The sequence below is a fragment of the Taudactylus pleione genome, unplaced genomic scaffold (assembly GCF_031769625.1).
Source record: "Taudactylus pleione unplaced genomic scaffold, aTauple2 ptg000428l, whole genome shotgun sequence".
NCBI lineage: Eukaryota > Metazoa > Chordata > Amphibia > Anura > Myobatrachidae > Taudactylus > Taudactylus pleione.
The window spans coordinates 1,387,674-1,412,536 of record NW_028284830.1 but is presented as its reverse complement, the minus strand read 5'-3'; positions in this window follow the sequence as shown (position 1 = coordinate 1,412,536).

Below are 24,863 nucleotides of genomic sequence, written 5' to 3'. Positions count from 1 at the left end.
TCTCACAGCTACAGTTGGCTGTATGGCATCTCACAGCAACAGTTGGCGGTATGGCATCTCATTGCTACAGTTGGTGGTATGGCATCTCACAGCAACAGTTGGCGGTATGGCATCTCATTGCTACAGTTGGCGATATGACATCTTACTGGTACTGTTGGCAGTATAATATTTCACTGGTATTGTTGGTGGTATGACATCTCACATCTAGTTGTCGGTATGCCATCTCACTGCTACAGTTGGCGGTATGGCATCTCACAGCTACAGTTGGCGGCATGACATCTCACAGCTACAGTTGGCGGTATGGCATCTCATTGCTACAGTTGGCGGTATGGCATCTCATTGCTACAGTTGGCGGTATGACATCTCACTGGTACTGTTGGCAGTATATTTCACTGGTACTGTTGGTGGTATGACATCTCACAGCTAGTTGGCGGTATGGCATCTCATTGCTACAGTTGTCGGTATGGCATCTCATTGCTACAGTTGGCGGTATGACATCTCACTGGTACTGTTGGTGGTATAACACCTCACAGCTACAGTTGGCAGTATGTCATCTCACAACTACAGCTGGCGATAAGTATGGCATCTCACAGCTACAGTTGGTGGTATGGCCTCTCATTGCTACAGTTGGCAGTATGGCATCTCACAGATACAGTTAGTGGTATGACATCTCACAGATACAGTTGATGGTATGACATGTCACAGCTTCAGTTGGCGGTTTGGCATCTCACAGCTACAGTTGGCGGTATGACATCTCACAGCTACAGTTGGCGATATGACATCTCACAGGTACTGTTGGCGGTATGGCATCTCATTGCTACAGTTGGTGGTATAACATCTCACAGCTACAAGTTGGCAGTATGATATCTCACAGCTACAGTTGGTGGTGTAGCATCTCATTGCTATAGTTGGCGGTATAACATCTCACAGCTACAGTTGGCGGTATGACATCTCACAGCTACAGTTGGCGATATGACATCTCACTGGTACAGTTGGCGGTATGATATCTCACAGCTACATTTGGCGGTATGACATCTCACTGGTACTGTTGGCGGTGTGATATCTCACAGCCACAGGTGGTGGTGTGTCATCTCACTGGTACTGTTGTTGGTATGGCTTCTCACTGGTACAGTTGGTGGTATAACATCTCACAGTTACAGTTGGTGGTATGACATCTCAGAGCTACAGTTGGCGGTGTGGCATTTCACTGATACTGTTGGCAGTATGGCATCTCATTGCTACAGTTGGTGGTATAACACCTCACAGATACAGTTGACAGTATGACATCTCACAAATACAGTTGGCGATAAGTACGACATCTCACAGCTACAGTTGGACGTATGGCATCTCACAGCTACAGTTGATGGTATGACATCTCACAGCTACAGTTGGCGGTTTGGCATCTCATTGCTACAGTTGGCGGTATGGCATCTCACAGCTACAGTTGGCGGTATGACATCTCACAGCTGCAGTTGGCGTTATGACATCTCACAGCTACAGTTGGCGGTATGACATCTCATTGCTACAGTTGGCAGTATCGCATCTCATTGCTACAGTTGGCTGTATAACATATCACAGCTACAGTTGGTGGTATGACATCTCACAGCTACAGTTGGCGGTATGGCATCTCACTGGTACTGTTGGCAGTATGGCATCTCATTGCTACAGTTGGTGGTATAACATCTCATAGCTACAAGTTGGCAGAATTACATCTCACAGCTACAGTTGGCGATAAGTATGACATCTCACATTTACAGTTGGTGGTATGGCATCTTATTGCTACAGTTGGTGTTATGGGATCTCATTGCTAAAGTTGGCAGTATGGCATCTCACAGCTACAGTTGGTGGTATGACATCTCACAGCTACAGTTGGCGGTATGGCATCTCACAGGTACTGTTGGCGGTATGGCATCTCATTGCTACAGTTGGTGGTATAACATCTCACAGCTACAAGTTGGCAGTATGACATCTCACAGCTACAGTTGGCGATAAGTATGACATCTCACATTTACAGTTGGTGGTATGGCATCTCATTGCTACAGTTGATGTTATGGGATCTCATTGCTACAATTGGCAGTATGGCATCTCACAGCTACAGTTGGTGGTATGACATCTCACTGGTACTGTTGGTGGTATGATATCTCACTGGTACTGTTGGTGGTATGATATCTTACAGCTACAGTTGGTGGTATGGAATCTCATTGCTATAGTTGGCGGTATGACATCACACAGCTACAGTTGGCGGTAAGACATCTCACAGCTACAGTTGGCGGTATGACATATCACTGGTACTGTTGGCAGTATGATATCTCACAGCTACAGTTGGCAGTATGATATCTTACTGGTACTGTTGGTGGTGTGACATCTCACAGCTACTTGGCGGTATGGCATCTCATTGCTACAGTTGTCGGTATGGCATCTCATTGCTACAGTTGGCGGTATGACATCTCACTGGTACTGTTGGCGGTATAATATTTCACTGGTACTGTTGGTGGTATGACATCTCACAGCTAGTTGGCGGTATGGCATCTCATTGCTACAGTTGGTGATATGGCATCTCACACCTACAGCTGGCGGTATGACATCTCACAGCTACATTTGGTAGTATGACATCTCACTGTTACTGTTGGCGGTATGACATCTCACAGCTATAGTTGGAGGTATGACATCTCACTGGTACTGTTCTCGGTATGGCATCTCACTGGTACTGATGGTGGTATGATATCTCACAGCAACAGTTGGCGGTATGGCATCTCATTGCTACAGTTGGCGGTATGGCATTTCAGTGATACAGTTGGCGGTACGGCATCTCACATGTACTGTTGACGGTATGACATCTCACTGCTACAGTTGGCGGTATGGCATCTCATTGCTACAGTTGGCGGTATGGCATCTCATTGCTACAGTTGGTGATATGGCATCTCATTGCTACAGTTGGCGGTATGGCATCTCACAGCTACAGTTGGCGGTATGGCATCTCATAGCTACAGTTGGCAGTATGTTTGAAATCTCACAGGTACTGTTGGCGGTATAACATCTCACAGCTACAGTTTGTAGTAAGGCATCTCACTGCTACAGTAGCCGGTATGGCATCTCACTGCTACAGTTGGTGGTATGACATCTCACAGCTACAGTTGTCAGTATGACATCTCACTGGTACTGTTGGTGGTTTGGCATCTCATTGCTACAGTTTGCGGAATGGCATCTCACAGCTACAGTTGGTGGTATGACATCTCACAGCGACAGTTGGCATTATGGTATTTCATTGCTACAGTTGGCGGTATAACATCTCACAGCTACAGTTGGTGGTATGACATCTCACAGCTACAGTTGGTGGTATGGCATGTCACTGGTAATGTTGGCAGTATGGCATCTCACTGGTACTGTTGGCGGTATGGCATCTCATTGCTACAGTTGGTGGTATAACATCTCACAACTGCAGTTGGTGGTATAACATCTCACAACTGCAGTTGGTGGTATGACATCTCACAGCTACAGTTGACGATAAGTATGACATCTCACAGCTACAGTTGGTGGTATGGTATCTCACAGCTACAGTTGGTGGTATGACATCTCACAGCTACAGTTGGCGGTATGGCATCTCACTGATAAAGTTGGGGGTATGGAATCTCACAGCTACAGTTGGCGGTATGACATCTCGCAGCTACAGTTGGTGGTATGGCATCTCATTGCTACAGTTGGTGTTATGGCATCTCACAGCTACAGTTGGCGTTATGGCATCTCACAGCTACAGATGGTGGTATGGCATCTCATTGCTACAGTTGGCGGTATGGCATCTCACAGCTACAGTTGGCGGAATGGCATCTCATTGCTACAGTTGGCTGTATGACATCTCACTGGTACTGTTGGCGGTATGATATTTCACTGGTACTGTTGGTGGTATGACATCTCACAGCTATAGTTGGAGGTATGACATCTCACTGGTACTGTTGGCAGCATGGCATCTCACTGCTACACTTGGCGGTATGGCATCTCACTGCTACAGTTGGCGGTATGGCATCTCACACATACAGTTGGCGGTATGCCATCTCACTTTAACTGTTGATGGTATGACATCTCACAGCTACAGTTGGCAGTATGGCATCTCAATACTACAATTGGTGGTATGGCATCTCATTGCTACAGTTGGCGGTATGGCATCTCATTGCTACAGTTGGCGGTATGGCATCTCATTGCTACAGTTGGCGGTATGGCATCACACTGTTACAGTTGGTGGTATGGCATCTCAGTGCTTCAGTTGGCGGTATGGCATCTCACAGCTACAGTTGTTGGTATGGCATCTCACAGCTACAGTTGGCGGTATGTATGACATCTCACAGGTACTGTTGGTGGTATGACATCTCACAACTACAGTTGGCGGCAAGGCATCTCACTGCTACAGTTGGTGGTATGGCATCTCACAGCTACAGTTGGCGGCATGTATGACATCTCACTGGTACTGTTGGTAGTATGACATCTCACAGCTACAGTTGGCGGTAAGGCATCTCACTGCTACAGTTGGCGGTATGGCATCTCACAGCTACAGTTGATAGTATAACATCTCACAGTTACAGTTGGTGGTATGACATCTCACAGCTACAGTTGGCGGTATGGCAAGTCACTGATACTGTTGGTGGTATGGCATCTCACTGGTACTGTTGACAGTATGGCATCTCATTGCTACAGTTGGTGGTATAACACCTCACAGCTACAGTTGGCAGTATGTCATCTCACAACTACAGCTGGCGATAAGTATGGCATCTCACAGCTACAGTTGGTGGTATGGCCTCTCATTGCTACAGTTGACAGTATGGCATCTCACAGATACAGTTGGTGGTATGACATCTCACAGATGCAGTTGATGGTATGACATGTCACAGCTTCAGTTGGCGGTTTGGCATCTCACAGCTACAGTTGGCGGTATGACATCTCACAGCTACAGTTGGCGATATGACATCTCACAGCTACAGTTGGCGGTATGGCATCTCATTGCTACAGTTGGCAGTATAACAGCTCACAGCTACAGTTTGTGGTATGACATCTCACAGCTACAGTTGGCGGTATGGCATCTCACTGGTACTGTTGGCGGTATGGCATCTCATTGCCACAGTTGGTGGTATAACATCTCACAGCTACAGTTGGCAGTATGACATCTCACAGTTACAGTTGGTGGTATGGCATCTCATTGCTAAAGTTGGTGTTATGGGATCTCATTGCTACAGTTGGCAGTATGGCATCTCACAGCTACAGTTGGTGGTATGACATCTCACTAGTACTGTTGGCGGTATGATATCTCACTTGTACTGTTGGTGGTATGATATCTCACAGCTACAGTTGGTGGTGTAGCATCTCATTGCTATATTTGGCGGTATAACATCTCACAGCTACAGTTGGCGGTATGACATCTCACAGCTACAGTTGGCGATATGACATCTCACTGGTACAGTTGGCGGTATATCTCACAGCTACATTTGGCGGTATGACATCTCACTGGTACTGTTGGCGGTGTGATATCTCACAGCCACAGGTGGTGGTGTGTCATCTCACTGGTACTGTTGTTGGTATGGCTTCTCACTGGTACAGTTGGTGGTATAACATCTCACAGTTACAGTTGGTGGTATGACATCTCAGAGCTACAGTTGGCGGTGTGGCATTTCACTGATACTGTTGGCAGTATGGCATCTCATTGCTACAGTTGGTGGTATAACACCTCACAGATACAGTTGACAGTATGACATCTCACAAATACAGTTGGCGATAAGTATGACATCTCACAGCTACAGTTGGACGTATGGCATCTCACAGCTAGAGTTGATGGTATGACATCTCACAGCTACAGTTGGCGGTTTGGCATCTCATTGCTACAGTTGGCGGTATGGCATCTCACAGCTACAGTTGGCGGTATGACATCTCACAGCTGCAGTTGGCGTTATGACATCTCACAGCTACAGTTGGCGGTATGGCATCTCACTGGTACTGTTGGCAGTATGGCATCTCATTGCTACAGTTGGTGGTATAACATCTCATAGCTACAAGTTGGCAGAATGACATCTCACAGCTACAGTTGGCGATAAGTATGACATCTCACATTTACAGTTGGTGGTATGGCATCTTATTGCTACAGTTGGTGTTATGGGATCTCATTGCTAAAGTTGGCAGTATGGCATCTCACAGCTACAGTTGGTGGTATGACATCTCACAGCTACAGTTGGCGGTATGGCATCTCACTGGTACTATTGGCGGTATGGCATCTCATTGCTACAGTTGGTGGTATAACATCTCACAGCTACAAGTTGGCAGTATGACATCTCACAGCTACAGTTGGCGATAAGTATGACATCTCACATTTACAGTTGGTGGTATGGCATCTCATTGCTACAGTTGGTGTTATGGGATCTCATTGCTACAGTTGGCAGTATGGCATCTCACAGCTACAGTTGGTGGTATGACATCTCACTGGTACTGTTGGTGGTATGATATCTCACTGGTACTGTTGGTGGTATGATATCTCACAGCTACAGTTGGTGGTATGGAATCTCATTGCTATAGTTGGCGGTATGACATCACACAGCTACAGTTGGCGGTAAGACATCTCACAGCTACAGTTGGCGGTATGACATATCACTGGTACTGTTGGCAGTATGATATCTCACAGCTACAGTTGGCAGTATGATATCTTACTGGTACTGTTGGTGATGTGACATCTCACAGCTACTTGGCGGTATGGCATCTCATTGCTACAGTTGTCGGTAAGGCATCTCATTGCTATAGTTGGTAGTATGACATCTCACTGGTAGTGTTGGCGGTATAATATTTCACTGGTACTGTTGGTGGTATGACATCTCACAGCTAGTTGGCGGTATGGCATCTCATTGCTACAGTTGGTGATATGGCATCTCACAGCTACATTTGGCAGTATGACATCTCACTGTTACTGTTGGCGGTATGACATCTCACAGCTATAGTTGGAGGTATGACATCTCACTGGTACTGTTGTCGGTATGGCATCTCACTGGTACTGATGGTGGTATGATATCTCACAGCAACAGTTGGCGGTATGGCATCTCATTGCTACAGTTGGCGGTATGGCATTTCAGTGGTACAGTTGGTTGGCGGTACGGCATCTCACTTGTACTGTTGACGGTATGACATCTCACTGCTACAGTTGGCGGTATGGCATCTCATTGCTACAGTTGGCAGTATGGCATCTCATTGCTACAGTTGACGATATGGCATCTCACTGCTACAGTTGGCGGTATGGCATCTCAGTGCTACTGTTGGCGGTATGGCATCTCACAGCTACAGTTGGCGATATGTATGAAATCTCACAGGTACTGTTGGCGGTATAACATCTCACAGCTACAGTTGGTAGTAAGGCATCTCACTGCTACAGTTGGCGGTATGGCATCTCACTGCTACAGTTGGTGGTATGACATGTCACAGCTACGGTTGGCAGTATGACATCTCACTGGTACTGTTTGTCATTTGGCATCTCATTGCTACAGTTGGCGGAATGGCATCTCACAGCGACAGTTGGCATTATGGTATTTCATTGCTACAGTTGGCGGTATAACATCTCACAGCTATAGTTGGTGGTATGACATCTCACAGCTACAGTTGGCGGTATGGCATGTCACTGGTAATGTTGGCAGTATGGCATCTCACTGGTACTGTTGGCGGTATGGCATCTCATTGCTACAGTTGGTGGTATAACATCTCACAACTGCAGTTGGTGGTATAACATCTCACAACTGCAGTTGGTGGTATGACATCTCACAGCTACAGTTGGCGATAAGTATGCCATCTCACAGCTACTGTTGGCGGTATGGCATCTCACAGCTACAGTTGGCGGTATGACATCTCACAGCTACAGTTTGCGGTATGGCATCTCATTGCTACAGTTGGCGGTATGGCATCTCATTGCTACAGTTGGCGGTATGACATCTCACTGGTACTGTTGGCAGTATAATATTTCACTGGTACTGTTGGTGGTATGACATCTCAGTGCTAGTTGGCGGTATGGCATCTTATTGCTACTGTTGTCGGTATGGCATCTCATTGCTACAGTTGGCGGTATGACATCTCACTGGTACTGTTGGCGGTATAATATTTCACTGGTACTGTTGGTGGTATGACATCTCACAGCTAGTTGGCGGTATGGCATCTCATTGCTACAGTTGGTGATATGGCATCTCACACCTACAGTTGGCGGTATGACATCTCACAGCTACATTTGGCGGTATGACATCTCACTGGTACTGTTGGCGGTATGACATCTCACAGCTATAGTTGGAGGTATGACATCTCTCTGGTACTGTTGTCGGTATGGCATCTCACTGGTACTGATGGTGGTATGATATCTCACAGCTACAGTTGGCGGTATGGTATCTCATTGCTACAGTTGGCGGTATGGCATCTCACAGCTACAGTTGGCAGTATGTATGAAATCTCACAGGTACTGTCGGCAGTATAACATCTCACAGCTACAGTTGGTAGTAAGGCATCTCACTGCTACAGTTGGCGGTATGGCATCTCACTGCTACAGTTGGTGGTATGACATGTCACAGCTACAGTTGGCAGTATGACATCTCACTGGTACTGTTGGTGGTTTGGCATCTCATTGCTACAGTTGGCGGAATGGCATCTCACAGCTACAGTTGGTGGTATGACATCTCACAGCGACAGTTGGCATTATGGTATTTCATTGCTACAGTTGGCGGTATAACATCTCACAGCTACAGTTGGTGGTATGACATCTCACAGCTACAGTTGGCGGTATGGCATTTCACTGGTAATGTTGGCAGTATGGGATCTCACTGGTACTGTTGGCAGTATGGCATCTCATTGCTACAGTTGGTGGTATAACATCTCACAACTGCAGTTGGTGGTATAACATCTCACAACTGCAGTTGGAGGTATGACATCTCACAGCTACAGTTGGCGATAAGTATGACATCTCACAGCTACAGTTGGCGGTTTGGCATCACACAGCTACAGTTGGCGGTATGACATCTCACAGCTACAGTTGGCGGTATGGCATATCACTGATAAAGTTGGCGGAATGGCATCTCACAGCTACAGTTGGCGGTATGACATCTCGCAGCTACAGTTGGTGGTATGGCATCTCATTGCTACAGTTGGTGTTATGGCATCTCACAGCTACAGTTGGCGGTATTGCATCTCACAGCTACAGTTGGTGGTATGGCATCTCATTGCTACAGTTGGCGGTATGGCATCTCACAGCTACAGTTGGCGGAATGGAATCTCATTGCTACAGTTGGCTGTATGACATCTCACTGGTACTGTTGGCGGTATGATATTTCACTGGTACTGTTGGTGGTATGACATCTCACAGCTATAGTAGGAGGTATGACATCTCACTGGTACTGTTGGCAGCATGGCATCTCACTGCTACACTTGGCGGTATGGCATCTCACTGCTACAGTTGGCGGTATGGCATCTCACACATACAGTTGGCGGTATGACATCTCACTTGTACTGTTGATGGTATGACATCTCACAGCTACAGTTGGCAGTATGGCATCTCAATACTACAATTGGCGGTATGGCATCTCATTGCTACAGTTGGCGGTATGGCATCTCATTGCTACAGTTGGCGGTATGGCATCTCATTGCTATAGTTGGCAGTATGGCATCACACTGTTACAGTTGGTGGTATGGTATCTCAGTGCTTCAGTTGGCGGTATGGCATCTCACAGCTACAGTTGTTGGTATGGCATCTTACAGCTACAGTTGGCAGTATGTATGACATCTCACAGGTACTGTTGGTGGTATGACATCTCACAACTACAGTTGGCGGCAAGGCATCTCACTGCTACAGTTGCTGGTATGGCATCTCACAGCTACAGTTGGCGGCATGTATGACATCTCACTGGTACTGTTGGTAGTATGACATCTCACAGCTACAGTTGGCGGTAAGGCATCTCACTGCTACAGTTGGCGGTATGGCATCTCACAGCTACAGTTGATAGTATAACATCTCACAGTTACAGTTGGTGGTATGACATCTCACAGCTACAGTTGGCGGTATGGCAAGTCACTGATACTGTTGGTGTTATGGCATCTCACTGGTACTGTTGACAGTATGGCATCTCATTGCTACAGTTGGTGGTATAACACCTCACAGCTACAGTTGGCAGTATGACATCTCACAACTACAGCTGGCGATAAGTTTGGCATCTCACAGCTACAGTTGGTGGTATGGCCTCTCATTGCTACAGTTGGCAGTATGGCATCTCACAGATACAGTTGGTGGTATGACATCTCACAGATACAGAGATGGAATGACATGTCACAGCTTCAGTTGGCGGTTTGGCATCTCACAGCTACAGTTGGCGGTATGACATCTCACAGCTACAGTTGGCGATATGACATCTAACAGCTACAGTTGGCGGTATGGCATCTCATTGCTACAGTTGGCAGTATAACAGCTCACAGCTACAGTTTGTGGTATGACATCTCACAGCTACAGTTGGCGGTATGGCATCTCACTGGTACTGTTGGCGGTATGGCATCTCACTGGTACTGTTGGCGGTATGGCATCTCATTGCCACAGTTGGTGGTATAACATCTCACAGCTACAGTTGGCAGTATGACATCTCACAGTTACAGTTGGTGGTATGGCATCTCATTGCTAAAGTTGGTGTTATGGGATCTCATTGCTACAGTTGGCAGTATGGCATCTCACAGCTACAGTTGGTGGTATGACATCTCACTGGTACTGTTGGCGGTATGATATCTCACTGGTACTGTTGGTGGTATGATATCTCACAGCTACAGTTGGTGGTGTAGCATCTCATTGCTATAGTTGGCGGTATAACATCTCACAGCTACAGTTGGCGGTATGACATCTCACAGCTACAGTTGGCGATATGACATCTCACTGGTACAGTTGGCGGTATGATATCTCACAGCTACATTTGGCGGTATGACATCTCACTGGTACTGTTGGCGGTGTGATATCTCACAGCCACAGGTGGTGGTGTGTCATCTCACTGGTACTGTTGTTGGTATGGCTTCTCACTGGTACAGTTGGTGGTATAACATCTCACAGTTACAGTTGGTGGTATGACATCTCAGAGCTACAGTTGGCGGTGTGGCATTTCACTGATACTGTTGGCAGTATGGCATCTCATTGCTACAGTTGGTGGTATAACACCTCACAGATACAGTTGACAGTATGACATCTCACAAATACAGTTGGCGATAAGTATGACATCTCACAGCTACAGTTGGACGTATGGCATCTCACAGCTACAGTTGATGGTATGACATCTCACAGCTACAGTTGGCGGTTTGGCATCTCATTGCTACAGTTGGGGGTATGGCATCTCACAGCTACAGTTGGCAGTATGACATCTCACAGCTGCAGTTGGCGTTATGACATCTCACAGCTACAGTTTGCGGTATGACATCTCATTGCTACAGTTGGCAGTATCACATCTCATTGCTACAGTTGGCTGTATAACATATAACAGCTACAGTTGGTGGTATGACATCTCACAGCTACAGTTGGCAGTATGGCATCTCACTGGTACTGTTGGCAGTATGGCATCTCATTGCTACAGTTGGTGGTATAACATCTCATAGCTACAAGTTGGCAGAATGACATCTCACAGCTACAGTTGGCGATAAGTATGACATCTCACATTTACAGTTGGTGGTATGGGATCTCATTGCTACAGTTGGTGTTATGGGATCTCATTGCTAAAGTTGGCAGTATGGCATCTCACAGCTACAGTTGGTGGTATGACATCTCACAGCTACAGTTGGCGGTATGGCATCTCACTGGTACTGTTGGCGGTATGGCATCTCATTGCTACAGTTGGTGGTATAACATCTCACAGCTACAAGTTGGCAGTATGACATCTCACAGCTGCAGTTGGCGGTATGACATCTCACAGCTACATATGGCGATAAGTATGACATCTCACAGCTACAGTTGGCGGTATGGCATCTCACAACTACAGTTGGCGGTATGACATCTCACAGCTACAGTTGGTGGTATGGAATCTCACTTCTAAAGTTGGAGGTATGGCATCTCAGAGCTACAGTTGGTGGTATGGCATCTCATTGCTACAGTTGGCGGTATGACATCTCACAGCTACATTTGGCGATAAGTATGACATCTCACAGCTACAGTTGGCGGTATGGCATCTCACAACTACAGTTGGCGGTATGACATCTCACAGCTACAGTTGGTGGTATGGAATCTCACTTCTAAAGTTGGAGGTATGGCATCTCAGAGCTACAGTTGGTGGTATGGCATCTCATTGCTACAGTTGGCACTGTGGCATATCATTGATACAGTTGGCGGTATGGCATCTCAGTGCTACAGTTGGCGGTATGGCATCTCACAGCTACAGTTGGCAGTATGTATGGCATCTCACAGCTACAGTTGGCTGTATGGCATCTCACAGCAACAGTTGGCGGTATGGCATCTCATTGCTACAGTTGGTGGTATGGCATCTCACAGCAACAGTTGGCGGTATGGCATCTCATTGCTACAGTTGGCGATATGACATCTTACTGGTACTGTTGGCAGTATAATATTTCACTGGTATTGTTGGTGGTATGACATCTCACATCTAGTTGGCGGTATGCCATCTCACTGCTACAGTTGGCGGTATGGCATCTCACAGCTACAGTTGGCGGCATGACATCTCACAGCTACAGTTGGCGGTATGGCATCTCATTGCTACAGTTGGCGGTATGGCATCTCATTGCTACAGTTGGCGGTATGACATCTCACTGGTACTGTTGGCAGTATAATATTTCACTGGTACTGTTGGTGGTATGACATCTCACAGCTAGTTGGCGGTATGGCATCTTATTGCTACAGTTGGTGATATGGCATCTCACACCTACAGCTGGCGGTATGACATCTCACAGCTACATTTGGCAGTATGACATCTCACTGGTACTGTTGGCGGTATGACATCTCACAGCTATAGTTGGAGGTATGACATCTCACTGGTACTGTTGTCGGTATGGCATCTCACTGGTACTGATGGTGGTATGATATCTCACAGCAACAGTTGGCGGTATGGCATCTCATTGCTACAGTTGGCGGTATGGCATTTCAGTGGTACAGTTGGCGGTACGGCATCTCACTTCTACTGTTGACGGTATGACATCTCACTGCTACAGTTGGCGGTATGGCATCTCATTGCTACAGTTGGCGGTATGGCATCTCATTGCTACAGTTGGCGATATGGCATCTCACTGCTACAGTTGGCGGTATGGCATCTCAGTGCTACTGTTGGCGGTATGGCATCTCACAGCTACAGTTGGCGGTATGGCATCTCACAGCTACAGTTGGCGATATGTATGACATCTCACAGGTACTGTTGGCGGTATAACATCTCACAGCTACAGTTGGTAGTAAGGCATCTCACTGCTACAGTTGGCGGTATGGCATCTCACACCTACAGCTGGCGGTATGACATCTCACAGCTACATTTGGCAATATGACATCTCAATGGTACTGTTGGCGGTATGACATCTCACAGCTATAGTTGGAGGTATGACATCTCACTGGTACTGTTGTCGGTATGGCATCTCACTGGTACTGTTGACGGTATGTAAGAAATCTCACAGGTACTGTTGGCGGTATAACATCTCACAGCTACAGTTGGTAGTAAGGCATCTCACTGCTACAGTTGGCGGTATGGCATTTCAGTGGTACAGTTGGCGGTACGGCATTTCAGTGGTACAGTTGGCGGTACGGCATCTCACTTGTACTGTTGACGGTATGACATCTCACTGCTACAGTTGGCGGTATGGCATCTCATTGCTACAGTTGGCGGTATGGCATCTCATTGCTACAGTTGGCGATATGGCATCTCACTGCTACAGTTGGCGGTATGGCATCTCAGTGCTACTGTTGGCGGTATGGCATCTCACAGCTACAGTTGGCGGTATGGCATCTCACAGCTACAGTTGGCGGTATGTAAGAAATCTCAAAGGTACTGTTGGCGGTATAACATCTCACAGCTACAGTTGGTAGTAAGGCATCTCACTGCTACAGTTGGCGGTATGGCATCTCACTGCTGCAGTTGGTGGTATGACATGTCACAGCTACGGTTGGCAGTATGACATCTCACTGGTACTGTTGGTCGTTTGGCATCTCATTGCTACAGTTGGCGGAATGGCATCTCACAGCGACAGTTGGTGGTATGACATCTCACAGCGACAGTTGGCATTATGGTATTTCATTGCTACAGTTGGCGGTATAACATCTCACAGCTACATTTGGTGGTATGACATCTCACAGCTACAGTTGGCGGTATGGCATGTCACTGGTAATGTTGGTAGTATGGCATCTCACTGGTACTGTTGGCGGTATGGCATCACACAGCTACAGTTGGCGGTATGACATCTCACAGCTACAGTTGGCGGTATGGCATCTCACTGATAAAGTTGGCGGTATGGCATCTCACAGCTACAGTTGGCGGTATGACATCTCGCAGCTACAGTTGGTGGTATGGCATCTCATTGCTACAGTTGGTGTTATGGCATCTCACAGCTACAGTTGGCGTTATGGCATCTCACAGCTACAGATGGTGGTATGGCATCTCATTGCTACAGTTGGCGGTATGGCATCTCACAGCTACAGTTGGCGGAATGGCATCTCATTGCTACAGTTGGCTGTATGACATCTCACTGGTACTGTTGGCGGTATGATATTTCACTGGTACTGTTGGTGGTATGACATCTCACAGCTATAGTTGGAGGTATGACATCTCACTGGTACTGTTGGCAGCATGGCATCTCACTGCTACACTTGGCGGTATGGCATCTCACTGCTACAGTTGGCGGTATGGCATCTCACACATACAGTTGGCGGTATGCCATCTCACTTGTACTGTTGATGGTATGACATCTCACAGCTACAGTTGGCAGTATGGCATCTCAATACTACAATTGGTGGTATGGCATCTCATTGCTACAGTTGGCGGTATGGCATCTCATTGCTACAGTTGGCGGTATGGCATCACACTGTTACAGTTGGTGGTATGGCATCTCAGTGCTTCAGTTGGCGGTATGGCATCTCACAGCTACAGTTGTTGGTATGGCATCTCACAGCTACAGTTGGCGGTATGTATGACATCTCACAGGTACTGTTGGTGGTATGACATCTCACAACTACAGTTGGCGGCAAGGCATCTCACTGCTACAGTTGGTGGTATGGCATCTCACAGCTACAGTTGGCGGCATGTATGACATCTCACTGGTACTGTTGGTAGTATGACATCTCACAGCTACAGTTGGCGGTAAGGCATCTCACTGCTACAGTTGGCGGTATGGCATCTCACAGCTACAGTTGATAGTATAACATCTCACAGTTACAGTTGGTGGTATGACATCTCACAGCTACAGTTGGCGGTATGGCAAGTCACTGATACTGTTGGTGGTATGGCATCTCACTGGTACTGTTGACAGTATGGCATCTCATTGCTACAGTTGGTGGTATAACACCTCACAGCTACAGTTGGCAGTATGTCATCTCACAACTACAGCTGGCGATAAGTATGGCATCTCACAGCTACAGTTGGTGGTATGGCCTCTCATTGCTACAGTTGACAGTATGGCATCTCACAGATACAGTTGGTGGTATGACATCTCACAGATGCAGTTGATGGTATGACATGTCACAGCTTCAGTTGGCGGTTTGGCATCTCACAGCTACAGTTGGCGGTATGACATCTCACAGCTACAGTTGGCGATATGACATCTCACAGCTACAGTTGGCGGTATGGCATCTCATTGCTACAGTTGGCAGTATAACAGCTCACAGCTACAGTTTGTGGTATGACATCTCACAGCTACAGTTGGCGGTATGGCATCTCACTGGTACTGTTGGCGGTATGGCATCTCATTGCCACAGTTGGTGGTATAACATCTCACAGCTACAGTTGGCAGTATGACATCTCACAGTTACAGTTGGTGGTATGGCATCTCATTGCTAAAGTTGGTGTTATGGGATCTCATTGCTACAGTTGGCAGTATGGCATCTCACAGCTACAGTTGGTGGTATGACATCTCACTAGTACTGTTGGCGGTATGATATCTCACTTGTACTGTTGGTGGTATGATATCTCACAGCTACAGTTGGTGGTGTAGCATCTCATTGCTATATTTGGCGGTATAACATCTCACAGCTACAGTTGGCGGTATGACATCTCACAGCTACAGTTGGCGATATGACATCTCACTGGTACAGTTGGCGGTATGATATCTCACAGCTACATTTGGCGGTATGACATCTCACTGGTACTGTTGGCGGTGTGATATCTCACAGCCACAGGTGGTGGTGTGTCATCTCACTGGTACTGTTGTTGGTATGGCTTCTCACTGGTACAGTTGGTGGTATAACATCTCACAGTTACAGTTGGTGGTATGACATCTCAGAGCTACAGTTGGCGGTGTGGCATTTCACTGATACTGTTGGCAGTATGGCATCTCATTGCTACAGTTGGTGGTATAACACCTCACAGATACAGTTGACAGTATGACATCTCACAAATACAGTTGGCGATAAGTATGACATCTCACAGCTACAGTTGGACGTATGGCATCTCACAGCTAGAGTTGATGGTATGACATCTCACAGCTACAGTTGGCGGTTTGGCATCTCATTGCTACAGTTGGCGGTATGGCATCTCACAGCTACAGTTGGCGGTATGACATCTCACAGCTGCAGTTGGCGTTATGACATCTCACAGCTACAGTTGGCGGTATGACATCTCATTGCTACAGTTGGCGGTATCGCATCTCATTGCTACAGTTGGCTGTATAACATATCACAGCTACAGTTGGTGGTATGACATCTCACAGCTACAGTTGGCGGTATGGCATCTCACTGGTACTGTTGGCAGTATGGCATCTCATTGCTACAGTTGGTGGTATAACATCTCATAGCTACAAGTTGGCAGAATGACATCTCACAGCTACAGTTGGCGATAAGTATGACATCTCACATTTACAGTTGGTGGTATGGCATCTTATTGCTACAGTTGGTGTTATGGGATCTCATTGCTAAAGTTGGCAGTATGGCATCTCACAGCTACAGTTGGTGGTATGACATCTCACAGCTACAGTTGGCGGTATGGCATCTCACTGGTACTGTTGGCGGTATGGCATCTCATTGCTACAGTTGGTGGTATAACATCTCACAGCTACAAGTTGGCAGTATGACATCTCACAGCTACAGTTGGCGATAAGTATGACATCTCACATTTACAGTTGGTGGTATGGCATCTCATTGCTACAGTTGGTGTTATGGGATCTCATTGCTACAGCTGGCAGTATGGCATCTCACAGCTACAGTTGGTGGTATGACATCTCACTGGTACTGTTGGTGGTATGATATCTCACTGGTACTGTTGGTGGTATGATATCTCACTGGTACTGTTGGTGGTATGGAATCTCATTGCTATAGTTGGCGGTATGACATCACACAGCTACAGTTGGCGGTAAGACATCTCACAGCTACAGTTGGCGGTATGACATATCACTGGTACTGTTGGCAGTATGATATCTCACAGCTACAGTTGGCAGTATGATATCTTACTGGTACTGTTGGTGATGTGACATCTCACAGCTACTTGGCGGTATGGCATCTCATTGCTACAGTTGTCGGTAAGGCATCTCATTGCTACAGTTGGTGGTATGACATCTCACTGGTAGTGTTGGCGGTATAATATTTCACTGGTACTGTTGGTGGTATGACATCTCACAGCTAGTTGGCGGTATGGCATCTCATTGCTACAGTTGGTGATATGGCATCTCACACCTACAGCTGGCGGTATGACATCTCACAGCTACATTTGGCAGTATGGCATCTCACTGGTACTGATGGTGGTATGATATCTCACAGCAACAGTTGGCGGTATGGCATCTCATTGCTACAGTTGGCGGTATGGCATTTCAGTGGTACAGTTGGTTGGCGGTACGGCATCTCACTTGTACTGTTGACGGTATGACATCTCACTGCTACAGTTGGCGGTATGGCATCTCATTGCTACAGTTGGCAGTATGGCATCTCATTGCTACAGTTGACGATATGGCATCTCACTGCTACAGTTGGCGGTATGGCATCTCAGTGCTACTGTTGGCGGTATGGCATCTCAGTGCTACTGTTGGCGGTATGGCATCTCACAGCTACAGTTGGCGATATGTATGAAATCTCACAGGTACTGTTGGCGGTATAACATCTCACAGCTACAGTTGGTAGTAAGGCATCTCACTGCTACAGTTGGCGGTATGGCATCTCACTGCTACAGTTGGTGGTATGACATGTCACAGCTACGGTTGGCAGTATGACATCTCACTGGTACTGTTTGTCATTTGGCATCTCATTGCTACAGTTGGCGGAATGGCATCTCACAGCGACAGTTGGCATTATGGTATTTCATTGCTACAGTTGGCGGTATAACATCTCACAGCTACAGTTGGCGGTATGGCATGTCACTGGTAATGTTGGCAGTATGGCATCTCACTGGTACTGTTGGCGGTATGGCATCTCATTGCTACAGTTGGTGGTATAACATCTCACAACTGCAGTTGGTGGTATAACATCTCACAACAGCAGTTGGTGGTATGACATCTCACAGCTACAGTTGGCGATAAGTATGCCATCTCACAGCTACTGTTGGCGGTATGGCATCTCACAGCTACAGTTGGCGGTATGACATCTCACAGCTACAGTTTGCGGTATGGCATCTCATTGCTACAGTTGGCGGTATGGCATCTCATTGCTACAGTTGGCGGTATGACATCTCACTGGTACTGTTGGCAGTATAATATTTCACAGGTACTGTTGGTGGTATGACATCTCAGTGCTAGTTGGCGGTATGGCATCTTATTGCTACTGTTGTCGGTATGGCATCTCATTGCTACAGTTGGCGGTATGACATCTCACTGGTACTGTTGGCGGTATAATATTTCACTGGTACTGTTGGTGGTATGACATCTCACAGCTAGTTGGCGGTATGGCATCTCATTGCTACAGTTGGTGATATGGCATCTCACACCTACAGTTGGCGGTATGACATCTCACAGCTACATTTGGCGGTATGACATCTCACTGGTACTGTTGGCGGTATGACATCTCACAGCTATAGTTGGAGGTATGACATCTCTCTGGTACTGTTGTCGGTATGGCATCTCACTGGTACTGATGGTGGTATGATATCTCACAGCTACAGTTGGCGGTATGGTATCTCATTGCTACAGTTGGCGGTATGGCATTTCAGTGGTACAGTTGGCGGTACGGCATCTCACTTGTACTGTTGACGGTATGACATCTCAGTGCTACTGTTGGCGGTATGGCATCTCACAGCTACAGTTGGTGGTATGGCATCTCACAGCTACAGTTGGCGGTATGTATGAAATCTCACAGGTACTGTCGGCGGTATAACATCTCACAGCTACAGTTGGTAGTAAGGCATCTCACTGCTACAGTTGGCGGTATGGCATCTCACTGCTACAGTTGGTGGTATGACATGTCACAGCTACAGTTGGCAGTATGACATCTCACTGGTACTGTTGGTGGTTTGGCATCTCATTGCTACAGTTGGCGGAATGGCATCTCACAGCTACAGTTGGTGGTATGACATCTCACAGCGACAGTTGGCATTATGGTATTTCATTGCTACAGTTGGCGGTATAACATCTCACAGCTACAGTTGGTGGTATGACATCTCACAGCTACAGTTGGCGGTATGGCATTTCACTGGTAATGTTGGCAGTATGGCATCTCACTGGTACTGTTGGCGGTATGGCATCTCATTGCTACAGTTGGTGGTATAACATCTCACAACTGCAGTTGGTGGTATAACATCTCACAACTGCAGTTGGAGGTATGACATCTCACAGCTACAGTTGGCGATAAGTATGACATCTCACAGCTACAGTTGGCGGTTTGGCATCACACAGCTACAGTTGGCGGTATGACATCTCACAGCTACAGTTGGCGGTATGGCATATCACTGATAAAGTTGGCGGAATGGCATCTCACAGCTACAGTTGGCGGTATGACATCTCGCAGCTACAGTTGGTGGTATGGCATCTCATTGCTACAGTTGGTGTTATGGCATCTCACAGCTACAGTTGGCGGTATTGCATCTCACAGCTACAGTTGGTGGTATGGCATCTCATTGCTACAGTTGGCGGTATGGCATCTCACAGCTACAGTTGGCGGAATGGAATCTCATTGCTACAGTTGGCTGTATGACATCTCACTGGTACTGTTGGCGGTATGATATTTCACTGGTACTGTTGGTGGTATGACATCTCACAGCTATAGTAGGAGGTATGACATCTCACTGGTACTGTTGGCAGCATGGCATCTCACTGCTACACTTGGCGGTATGGCATCTCACTGCTACAGTTGGCGGTATGGCATCTCACACATACAGTTGGCGGTATGACATCTCACTTGTACTGTTGATGGTATGACATCTCACAGCTACAGTTGGCAGTATGGCATCTCAATACTACAATTGGCGGTATGGCATCTCATTGCTACAGTTGGCGGTATGGCATCTCATTGCTACAGTTGGCGGTATGGCATCTCATTGCTATAGTTGGCAGTATGGCATCACACTGTTACAGTTGGTGGTATGGTATCTCAGTGCTTCAGTTGGCGGTATGGCATCTCACAGCTACAGTTGTTGGTATGGCATCTTACAGCTACAGTTGGCAGTATGTATGACATCTCACAGGTACTGTTGGTGGTATGACATCTCACAACTACAGTTGGCGGCAAGGCATCTCACTGCTACAGTTGCTGGTATGGCATCTCACAGCTACAGTTGGCGGCATGTATGACATCTCACTGGTACTGTTGGTAGTATGACATCTCACAGCTACAGTTGGCGGTAAGGCATCTCACTGCTACAGTTGGCGGTATGGCATCTCACAGCTACAGTTGATAGTATAACATCTCACAGTTACAGTTGGTGGTATGACATCTCACAGCTACAGTTGGCGGTATGGCAAGTCACTGATACTGTTGGTGTTATGGCATCTCACTGGTACTGTTGACAGTATGGCATCTCATTGCTACAGTTGGTGGTATAACACCTCACAGCTACAGTTGGCAGTATGACATCTCACAACTACAGCTGGCGATAAGTTTGGCATCTCACAGCTACAGTTGGTGGTATGGCCTCTCATTGCTACAGTTGGCAGTATGGCATCTCACAGATACAGTTGGTGGTATGACATCTCACAGATACAGAGATGGAATGACATGTCACAGCTTCAGTTGGCGGTTTGGCATCTCACAGCTACAGTTGGCGGTATGACATCTCACAGCTACAGTTGGCGATATGACATCTAACAGCTACAGTTGGCGGTATGGCATCTCATTGCTACAGTTGGCAGTATAACAGCTCACAGCTACAGTTTGTGGTATGACATCTCACAGCTACAGTTGGCGGTATGGCATCTCACTGGTACTGTTGGCGGTATGGCATCTCACTGGTACTGTTGGCGGTATGGCATCTCATTGCCACAGTTGGTGGTATAACATCTCACAGCTACAGTTGGCAGTATGACATCTCACAGTTACAGTTGGTGGTATGGCATCTCATTGCTAAAGTTGGTGTTATGGGATCTCATTGCTACAGTTGGCAGTATGGCATCTCACAGCTACAGTTGGTGGTATGACATCTCACTGGTACTGTTGGCGGTATGATATCTCACTGGTACTGTTGGTGGTATGATATCTCACAGCTACAGTTGGTAGTGTAGCATCTCATTGCTATAGTTGGCGGTATAACATCTCACAGCTACAGTTGGCGGTATGACATCTCACAGCTACAGTTGGCGATATGACATCTCACTGGTACAGTTGGCGGTATGATATCTCACAGCTACATTTGGCGGTATGACATCTCACTGGTACTGTTGGCGGTGTGATATCTCACAGCCACAGGTGGTGGTGTGTCATCTCACTGGTACTGTTGTTGGTATGGCTTCTCACTGGTACAGTTGGTGGTATAACATCTCACAGTTACAGTTGGTGGTATGACATCTCAGAGCTACAGTTGGCGGTGTGGCATTTCACTGATACTGTTGGCAGTATGGCATCTCATTGCTACAGTTGGTGGTATAACACCTCACAGATACAGTTGACAGTATGACATCTCACAAATACAGTTGGCGATAAGTATGACATCTCACAGCTACAGTTGGACGTATGGCATCTCACAGCTACAGTTGATGGTATGACATCTCACAGCTACAGTTGGCGGTTTGGCATCTCATTGCTACAGTTGGGGGTATGGCATCTCACAGCTACAGTTGGCAGTATGACATCTCACAGCTGCAGTTGGCGTTATGACATCTCACAGCTACAGTTTGCGGTATGACATCTCATTGCTACAGTTGGCAGTATCACATCTCATTGCTACAGTTGGCTGTATAACATATAACAGCTACAGTTGGTGGTATGACATCTCACAGCTACAGTTGGCAGTATGGCATCTCACTGGTACTGTTGGCAGTATGGCATCTCATTGCTACAGTTGGTGGTATAACATCTCATAGCTACAAGTTGGCAGAATGACATCTCACAGCTACAGTTGGCGATAAGTATGACATCTCACATTTACAGTTGGTGGTATGGGATCTCATTGCTACAGTTGGTGTTATGGGATCTCATTGCTAAAGTTGGCAGTATGGCATCTCACAGCTACAGTTGGTGGTATGACATCTCACAGCTACAGTTGGCGGTATGGCATCTCACTGGTACTGTTGGCGGTATGGCATCTCATTGCTACAGTTGGTGGTATAACATCTCACAGCTACAAGTTGGCAGTATGACATCTCACAGCTACAGTTGGCGATAAGTATGACATCTCACATTTACAGTTGGTGGTATGGCATCTCATTGCTACAGTTGGTGTTATGGGATCTCATTGCTACAGTTGGCAGTATGGCATCTCACAGCTACAGTTGGTGGTATGACATCTCACTGGTACTGTTGGTGGTATGATATCTCACTGGTACTGTTGGTGGTATGATATCTCACTGGTACTGTTGGTGGTATGATATCTCACAGCTACAGTTGGTGGTATGGAATCTCATTGCTATAGTTGGCGGTATGACATCACACAGCTACAGTTGGCGGTATGACATCTCACAGCTACAGTTGGCGGTATGACATCTCACAGCTACAGTTGGCGGTATGACATATCACAGCTACAGTTGGCAGTATGATATCTTACTGGTACTGTTGGTGGTCTGACATCTCACTGGTACTGTTGGCAGTATGATATCTCACAGCTACAGTTGGCAGTATGATATCTTACTGGTACTGTTGGTGGTATGACATCTCACTGGTACTGTTGGTGGTATTATATGTCACTGGTACTGTTGGTGGTATGATATCTCACAGCTACAGTTGGTGGTATGGCATCTCATTGCTATAGTTGGCGGTATAACATCTCACAGCTACAGTTGGCGGTTTGACATCTCACAGCTACAGTTGTCGGTATGACATCTCACTGGTACTGTTGGCAGTATGATATCTCACAGCTACAGTTGGCAGTATGATATCCTACTGGTACTGTTGGTGGTGTGTCATCTCACTGGTACTGTTGGTGGTATGGCATCTCACTGGTGCAGTTGGCGGTATACCATCTCACAGCTACAGTTGGCGGTATAACATCTCACAGCTACATTTGGCGGTATAACATCTCACAGCTACAGTTGGCGGTATAACATCTCACAGCTACAGTTGGTGGTATGACATCTCACAGCGACAGTTGGCATTATGGTATTTCATTGCTACAGTTGGCGGTATAACATCTCACAGCTACAGTTGGTGGTATGACATCTCACAGCTACAGTTGGCGGTATGGCATTTCACTGGTAATGTTGGCAGTATGGCATCTCACTGGTACTGTTGGCGGTATGGCATCTCATTGCTACAGTTGGTGGTATAACATCTCACAACTGCAGTTGGTGGTATAACATCTCACAACTGCAGTTGGAGGTATGACATCTCACAGCTACAGTTGGCGATAAGTATGACATCTCACAGCTACAGTTGGCGGTTTGGCATCACACAGCTACAGTTGGCGGTATGACATCTCACAGCTACAGTTGGCGGTATGGCATCTCACTGATAAAGTTGGCGGAATGGCATCTCACAGCTACAGTTGGCGGTATGACATCTCGCAGCTACAGTTGGTGGTATGGCATCTCATTGCTACAGTTGGTGTTATGGCATCTCACAGCTACAGTTGGCGGTATTGCATCTCACAGCTACAGTTGGTGGTATGGCATCTCATTGCTATAGTTGGCGGTATGGCATCTCACAGCTACAGTTGGCGGAATGGCATCTCATTGCTACAGTTGGCTGTATGACATCTCACTGGTACTGTTGGCGGTATGATATTTCACTGGTACTGTTGGTGGCATGACATCTCACAGCTATAGTAGGAGGTATGACATCTCACTGGTACTGTTGGCAGCATGGCATCTCACTGCTACACTTGGCGGTATGGCATCTCACTGCTACAGTTGGCGGTATGGCATCTCACACATACAGTTGGCGGTATGACATCTCACTTGTACTGTTGATGGTATGACATCTCACAGCTACAGTTGGCAGTATGGCATCTCAATACTACAATTGGCGGTATGGCATCTCATTGCTACAGTTGGCGGTATGGCATCTCATTGCTACAGTTGGCGGTATGGCATCTCATTGCTATAGTTGGCAGTATGGCATCACACTGTTACAGTTGGTGGTATGGCATCTCAGTGCTTCAGTTGGCGGTATGGCATCTCACAGCTACAGTTGTTGGTATGGCATCTCACAG